The sequence below is a fragment of the Eretmochelys imbricata genome, chromosome 16, assembly GCF_965152235.1.
Source record: "Eretmochelys imbricata isolate rEreImb1 chromosome 16, rEreImb1.hap1, whole genome shotgun sequence".
In the NCBI taxonomy this organism is placed as follows: Eukaryota; Metazoa; Chordata; order Testudines; family Cheloniidae; genus Eretmochelys; species Eretmochelys imbricata.
In genome coordinates, this window is record NC_135587.1 from 5539075 (window position 1) to 5548198 (window position 9124).

Sequence of the window (9124 nt, forward strand, 5' to 3'; positions counted from 1 at the left end):
GAAAAATCAGGACACTTGTTTTCAGTGGGCATAGTTCTGTGTATGAGACAAATCCCCTAACATTGGGATGGTCCCGATAATATCGGGAGGTCTGGTCACCCTATGGAAGTAAAGCCAGGGTGTCCCTGTGCTCCCATGGTTCCTGGCTTCTGTAATGGCTCTTTGTGGCTACCAGCAGCCAGTGTGACTTAAAATAGTCTTCAAGCTGCTCTAAGTTACACCAGAGGACTAGTGCACCAAAGTTGGCTTAAAATATCTTGGCACCCTTCTCCTGTTATGTACTATAAGGACCTAGCACATATCTCAGGTTCTGGCCTAACAATCAGTATAAAATGTAAATACACAGTTTTAATCAACACAGTCCACAAAACAAAGAACTGATTCTGCCGTTAAAGATCAATACATCCCAAATATTCCATGAGGGAAAGGCTGGGAGACCTCCGCTCACCCTATTCTGTCCCTACTTTCCACATTCCTCTATTTTCTTTCTCACTTCACACTTCTCTTCTAACTGTCCCCTCCATTGTGTCGTCATGAGGGATGGTTCCTTCCTTTGTGATACAGCCAATTTTCCTTCCTTTGTTTCCCCATGTGACCTAAACTGCTTAAAGCAAATGTATAGCAAAGATGGAGGGGGAAGCAGCACATATACACACGTATACGGAAAGGCGTGCTCCTGGGAACTAGAATTTTACTTAGTTCAGATGATCATACATCCTGGTTTCATTGTGACAGTTCTGGTATTTCTTGTGAAGTCCTGGTGTCTTTCTGAGATACGTGAAATCTACCACTTTTTCATTTCGTCCACTACAATCTTATTTTTTAGTAACTAGAAATGTTTGCTCAAGATGTACTGCTGTACTGAGCAGACTCCACTCTATGCTTGCCAGAACACACAGTCCAGCAGAAGGAGCATTCACTGTGATGAACAGTGTTTGGAGTAAAGAGAAAGGTCACAGACTGCAGACGCTGTCAGAGCCAGTCTGCTTCTCAGAGTGCATGGTTAATGACATGTGCTCATGATAAATTCGAGACATCAAGTTACTGGAAAAAATCCTACACTCTGAGAAATATGCCTGTGTCACTGCTGAGTCAGAAGTGACACCAGCACATGTGCTAAAAAGTGCATTTTTGTCCTTTGTGCAAGCACTTATATGACCCTAAAAATGTTGCCACAAAAACCAACTGCTATTTTTACATTTTGAAAATATAATCATATTCTTAGTTCTGTACGAAGTTTAAAGATCAGCTCTCTCAGCTGCTGTCAGCTATTCTGACTGCTGCAACACTGTCCAATGCAATGAATGATGCCCTATCCATTTACTGAAATTCAGAAAATTCAAAGTTCATATTTATTAATATAGCATCTTTGTCTTAAGCCATAATGCAGATAAAATAAATCCAGATTTTAAAATCAGCACCGCTCAGTCAAATGGATACAAATTTTAAAAATACAACAACTAAAGCCACAAGATGAACCCTCCTCCCCAAAATCAATTATACCTTTAAAAGCACCACCATCACCACCCCCGAACAATGTACACAAATAAAACAAGAGTTAAAAATATATCATTTCATCTAGGCCATAAGGAATGTCTCGTTCACATACTGTATAATTTTATTGGGGAAAAAAAACAGCTTCAGATTCCCTAGAATGTGGGAGTGATAGATCAGTGTCTCTCAAATTGTGATGGCAAAATATTAGCCAAAATCTTAGACTACAGGATAAACTTGGATGATTTATTCAACCTGACTGGGTTGGATTTTTTGAAGTTTAATTATTAGTAGAATATGCAAGGAAAATATTGGATGTGATAAATCAGACGAAACCTCTACAGAGCCAGCAGCTGCTTTTCCAATAGCTGCTGAAAAAGCATTTGAAAAGATTGAAGGCAATTTTCAATACACAGCCATGAAATGTTATAGCAAAGGAGAACACTTTATAGCTTGGGTCAAACAGCTCTATAAAATACCATCCTCTCTACAGTGTGCATCAACACCACATCCTCTGGCCAGTTCCATTTGGGACAAGGAAGGCTGTCCCCTCACACTAACTCTACTCTGAAAACTGCTACTTCTGACACTGGGAACTGAGATATTGGCTTTTCTGTTACCAGATCACCAAGGAATAGAAGAAATTAAATTTGGAGACCAGGAGGTAGAAACTAGTCTACATGCAAATGACTTACTTCTGACTTGAAGGAACACAAGGGAATCAGTGACAAGGGTGATGGGGACCATTAAACCTTTTGGTGGATGGGATGAATGCACAGTAAGGGTGGATGAATCTGAAATTGTGCCCCTACATGAGCAATGCACTAAAGAGTGACAGGGCTGGGATTTCAATGGAAAGAATCAGGCATTAAGTATTTATGAATAAAGGTCTACACACAAATGTACGACTTGATGCCAATAACAGAAGTAGTCAAGGACCTGAGCTGATGGAACTCTCTCCATCTCTCTGTTTGGATTAGAACAAACCTCTTAGAAGCTGTGTGAAACCCTGAGCCCTGTTTCTGTTGGCAGCAACGCATTACAAGTATCCAGTTAGTGGTTAGAACAATGCGGTAAATTATTTGCTGGTTTAGTATAAGGACTCAGTAGGGGAGAGACCGAACTGGAGGCAGGACTTCCCTGTGCATGTTGGGGAGGAGAAGAGGGAAAGGGAGGGGGCTGAGACACGGCTCAAACCTGCAAGAAGCCAGGTGGGAAGACTCACATGGAGTAGGTCTGGCTCCTGTGGGGGAGGCCCTGAGGTAGGGTCGGTAAAGCACTTCCGTGGAGCCTGAGAGGGATGGAAGACATTAGTTCAGCAGAGAAGGGAGAAGCCAGAGGCCTGAGAACCAAAGGGAGGCCGTGTTAAGAAAAGGCTGTGGGGGGAGCAGCAAAAGGGGGCTTAGAGGTAGGAAACAGCCCAGGGAAACAGCAGCACATCTGAAGAAGCAGACCTAGCTGCCTAATATGGGGATTTGGGACCAGAACCCAGAGTAGAGGGTGGGCCTTGGTTCCCCTACCAGCCCCTGAGGAAGTGCCTGCAAGCCAGCATAAAGAATATTGAGCCCAGGGTGGGACTGAAGGCTGACCCCAAAGGATAGGCTAATAGCCCAAAAGAGGAATTTGTGTTGGGACATTTTGTGACCTTTTGTTGGATCTTCATGTTGCCCAGGAAGAGGACTGAACTTTATATGATTTGGCTGGAGGGCAGAGCCACAGAGGACTCAGTGAGAGGCAGATGGTCTTCAGGAAGCGTTGGAAATGAGGACCCCTTGCAGCGCCCTGACACAACGGGGTGCTTTAGGTAGTGAGTATGCCCCTTTACAGAGACATAGAGAGAAATGAAGTATTAATGTCATTTGAGAAGATTAAGAATAAACACTGGATTTCCAATACTGAATTTATTACTACGGAGACAATGTGGGGGAGGTAACATCTTTTATTGGACCCACTTCTGTTGGTGAGGGAGACAAGCTTTTGATCCACACAGAGCTCGTCTTCAGAGGAGGTAAGATATTACCTCTCACCAACTTTGTCTGTCTGTATGTATAGGCCAACAGTTTTCACTCACTTTGGATGCCTCAATTTTTGGGTGCCAGTGTATCTCAGATTGGGCACCCAGAAATTGTAAGCATGTGTGTGTGTGTGTGTGTGTGTGTGTATATAAAGGGGGTTAGATACTCAAACTCACTAGAAATATATACAAAATTCAATTGAGTTGTGGGGGAAGGCTCAAGCCAACTCACTCGGAAGTTTGTGTGTACTGAACATGCCCAGATAATGGTTATTTGTTGCTTATATCTGTAACATCAGTAACCATAAAAATTAAGAGGATATTGCCCTTCTACCTTGGAGAAGGAGGGGGCTTCTTCCCTTTCCATTGCCTGCCTTTGTGCTATGGCTGTATGAAGACATAATGTAAGTGTCAGATAATGTGATGGTTGAGTATGATGGTGGTGGTACAGAATCTATGAAATGACTGACTGATTCTCATATATGCAGCTCCATAGAGAATAAGTTTTCCATGCGATGCAACTAGCTCAATGTCTTTTCAGACTTCACTCTCAAGGAAAATGTGTACATATGAAAAGCATCGGCAATTATCGTACAGCACAGTGCATTAGTACTGACAGATACATAGTCCTGTCACTTTGTAGTGATAATAGTATATTGTCTGTGTTGTGTTTTCTCTATAATGACAGTGGTAAAATAATGTAATGCCTGGAAACCTAGCTGAAAAGAGAGCAAAAATATTTTAATACAAATCCTGTGTAAGTACTGCAGATTCATGGAGTGTGTAGTGAACAGTGTTGGATTAAAGGACAGTACAAGTCTTCTTCCTTATATCAACAGTAAGCCTTTGGTAAATAAATTGTGCATATACTTTGTGTTAGGGATCCCAATTATTGCACAATAACACAGTATAGCAATGTCTATATCGACCGCAGTCTCAAATTACAAAATGAATGTGTATAATGCTGCGCAATAATGCTGTATAATAATGAAAACAAGAGACTGTGTATAGGGCTGGCATAGGAATTAAATATTTCATGACAAAAGGAACAAAATAGTTGACCAAACCATTGTTGTTAATGGAATAAAAATCATTCTAATTCCATAAAACACGTAATTATAGCAATTCCAATTATATAGAAAAAGCTTCGATTTTTGGACCCCATCCTTCTTACTTGTCAAAAGGTAGCCAGCCAATTTGTCAAAAGGTACATCTGCCTGCTAAAAATACCCAGAAAGCAGTTCAGTACAAATTTGTTAAGATATCATTGTGAACTAGACCAGCCAACTTTTCTTTGTGGTCCTGGGAGTACAAGGATTTGGGGTGAAATCCAGGTTCCACTAAAGCCAATGGTAAAGCTCCCATTGACTTCAATGGGGCCAAAATTTCATGATTCCAATCTGAGGCATCAAAAGCACAACGGGGAGATAGGTGTTATGGGCCTTGTTGCCCTTTGTGTCTTAACAAATCTCCACCCCAATGTCCCTGTGCATCATTGCAATCTAGCAAGCTGCACCTGCTCCCGGCACAGACTACTCTATGCTTATCAGGATCAAATATTTCCATTTCCACCGCAAAATGAATGGGCTTTAAGTGGAGTCAGACCAGGCTGTATGGCAGCTGGCCCTGAATGTTGCGGGCCCCAGACCTGATAAAGTGGAAGGAATGTATTTGATGTATTTGGTGGTTTGGAAATAGTTTACTGCAAAACACAAAAAATGACCAGGAAACAGAAAAATCCCTCTCCAAGTCTTATAAATGGCACAAAACTAATAGCCCAATTTTCCTCCAGGGGGGTGTGTTATGGAATGAAATCAACAGGCTCTTGAGACATCTTCTTCTTCTCCTTTGTGAGAAAAGCAATCTGTGCATTGGTTTGTGTCTCCAGTAGGATCTGGGGCATCTTTGGCTGCCATGACTGGATATATCTAGTCCACAAACATGGGTGCTTTGTGTGCAAGGGAGAGTCCAGGGTGTAGGGGCAGTGATAACCTTTTGTGAAATCGGTACTGAATTTATAAAAAGAATTTGAGAGGTGTGAAGGGAGAATAAATAAAGCCGGATTGTTTGGGCTTCCAGAGAAAGAAATGGAAAACTGTGATACAAAGGAAGAAGAACAAAGGGAAGGACATTCTGGATGGAAAGGTTCCCTAGTAATGCCCCATCTCTCTTTGTGACATTTTCACATGGTCTGTCACTCTGTGGGTATTTCTCCACTTCAAGCTGGAGGGATGAATTCCTGCTCTAGGCATCTAGCTCTGATCAAGCAAGCGTGCAAAAAACAGAGAGTAGCCACGGTGGCACGAGTGGCGGAAGGGACTAGCTGCCCCAAGTGTGTGCCCAATGTCTCAGACCGGATTGTACTTGTGACAGCTAGTCCCTCCTGCTACTCACCAAGCCTCAGCTGTGCTCTATTTTTACCACACTGACTCAACCAGAGCTAGCTCTGGTATACCTCCTGAACTGGAAATTACACCTCCAGCTCCAAGTGGACACATAAACTATGGGTGGAGTTGAGGGTGCATTTCACCTCCCTCTCCCTCTGACTGGCTGCAGTTGTGAACTTTCCTATTTGCCTCCACTGAGGGTCAGTCTCAAAGGATTCTGGGAATCACAGCCCCTCTCAGCCACCTGAGTGCTACACTGGTAACGGGCGAGAGGGAGAAGGGTGTGGGGGGAATCCTTAGAAAGAACAGACAGCAACAGTGAACTAGAAAGTGAGATAGAGAGCAGCCTCCACGTGGACCCTGCACATGTCTCAGGATCCTTATTCATGGCTCTTTGCTTCACTTGGACCTTGTGTGTCTGTCTGTCTCCTTTTACTTTGACTCTCCTAGGTCCTTTCTGTGCCTACCTGAATCATCAATGAAAGAACGAAAAGGGCCCAACACTGACCTGAGCCAATGTCTTTGCACTCCACTGCCCATGCTCAGCACAGAGGCACAGCCCATAGAAGTGGCTGAGTCAAAGCCTACAGACCCTTCTGTTCTACGAGCAAGACTTTAAACTAGGGCTGTTGACTAATCACAGTTAATTCACACGATTAACTCAAAAAAAATAATTGTGATTAATCGCAGTTTTAATCACACTGTTAAACAATAGAATACCTATTAAAATGTATTAAATAGTTTTGGATGTTTTTCTACATTTTAAAATATATTGATTTCGGTTACAACACAGAATATGAAGAGTATACTGCTCACTTTATTATTATTTTTGTTACAAATATTTGCACTGTAAAAATGATAAACAAAAGAAATAGTATTTTTCAGTTCACCTCATACAAGTACTGTAATGCAATTTCTTTGTTGTGAAAGTGCAATTTACAAATATAGATTTTTGTTTGTTACATAGCTGCCCTCAAAAACAAAACAATGTAAAACTTTATTGCCTAGAAGTCCACTCAGTCCGACTTCTTGTTCAGTCAATTACTAAGACAAACAAGTTTGTTTACATTTAAGGGAGATAGTGCTGCCCACTTCTTATTTACAATGTCACCTGAAAGTTTTGTAGTCAGCATTGCAAGGTATTTATGGGCCAGATATGCTAAACATTCATATGCCCCTTCATGCTTCGGTCACCATTCCAGAGGACATGGTTCCATGCTGATGACGCTTGTTAAAAAAAGAATGCGTTAATTAAATTTGTGACTCAATTCCTTGGGGCAAAATTTTATGTCTCCTGCTCTGTTTTACCCACATTCTGCCATATATTTCATGTTATAGCAGTCTGGGATGATGACCCAGCACATGTTCATTTTAAGAACACTTTCGCTGCAGATTTGACAAAGCGCAAAGAAGGTACCAGTGTGAGATTTCCAAAGATAGCTACAGCACTCGACCCAAGGTTTAAGAATCTGAAGTGCCTTCCAAAATCTGAGAGGGACGAGGTTTGGAACATGCCTTCAGAAGTCTTAAAAGAGCAAAACTCCAATGCGGAAACTACAGAACCACCAAAAAAGAAGATCAACCTTCTGCTGGCAGCATCTGACTCAGATGATGAAAGTTAACCTGCATCGGTCTGCTCTGCTTTGGATTGTTATCGAGCAGAACCCATCAGCGTCTCCCGCCAACGTAGCGCCGGTGTGGAGAGCGATTAGGTCACTGTAACTCGCATTGCTCAGGGGAGTGTTTTTTTCACACCCCTGAGTGACGAAAGTTAGATCAACTTAAGCAGTAGTGTAGACCTGCCCTCAGATTGCAACACAACATAAGTGTGAACGCTGGTTTCCTATTCTGTGATTATGCTTGATCTATAAGTGGTTCATTGCTTAAAGGTCACACCAAAAATTGTTACTGGATAGGACAAGGTGGGTGAGGTAATATCTTTTATTGGACCAACTTCTGTTGGTGAGAGAGACAAGCTTTTGAGCTTACACAGAGCTCTTCTTCGGGTCTGGGAAACTAAGGCCTTGTCTACACTGCAAAGTATTGTCGGCAAAAGCTGTCTTTTGCTGAGGAAACAGGGGAGGTGTACACATTTCAAAGTACACACTAGGAGCAAGTGGTGTTCTCGTCCATCCTCCCCATGGAAGGAAACGACCCAGGTAGAGCGAATCATGGAAGTCGATGAATGGCTACACAGGTGGTGTCAGAGAAAAGGGTTTGGATTCTTTGTGGTGTTCCAAGGAGGAGTGCTAGGCAGAGACGGGCTCCACCTAACTAAGAGAGGGAAGAGCATCTTTGCAAGCAGGCTGGCTAACATAGTGAGGAGGGCTGTAAACTAGGTTCACCAGGGGAAGGAGACCAAAGCCCTGAGCTAAGTGAGGAAGTGGGATACCAGGAGGAAGCACAAGCAGGAGAGCACAAGAGGGAGGACTCCTGCCTCATACTAAGAAAGCAGGATGATCAGCGTGTTATCTTAAGTGCCTATACACAAATGCAAGAAGCCTGGGAAACAAACAGGGAGAACTGGAAGTCCTGGCACAGTCAAGGAATTATGATGTGATTGGAATAACAGAGACTTGGTGGGATAACTCACATGACTGGAGTACTGTCATGGATGGATATACACTGTTCAGGAAGTTCAGGCTCAGACTGCTTAGAGCTCCGGTCCGAAATTGCAGAAAAACCTGAGAGTCTCTGGATTAAGTTTAGAAGTGTGAGCAACAAGGGTGATGTTGTGGTGGGAGTCTGCTATAGACCACCGGCCCAGGGGGATGAGGGGGACGAGTCATTCTTCTGGCAACTAACAACAGTTACTAGATCGCAGGCCCTGGTTCTCATGGGAGACTTCAATCACCCTGATATCTGTTGGGAAAGCAATACAGCGGTGCACGGACAATCCAGGAAGTTTTTGGAAAGTGAAGGGGACAATTTCCTTGTGCAAGTGTTGGAGGAACCAACTAGGGGCAGAGCTGTTCTCGACCTGTTGCTCACAAACAGGGAAGAATTAGTAGGGGAAGCAAAAGTGGATGGGAACCTGGAAGGCAGTGACCACAAGATGGTCTAATTCAGGATCCTGACACAAGGAAGAAAGGAGAGCAGCAGAATACGGACCCGGGACTTCAGAAAAGCAGACTTTGACTCCCTCAGGGAACTGATGGGCAGGATCCCCTGGGAGAATAACATGAGGGGGAAAGGAGTCCAGGAGAGCTGACTGTATTTTCAAGAATCC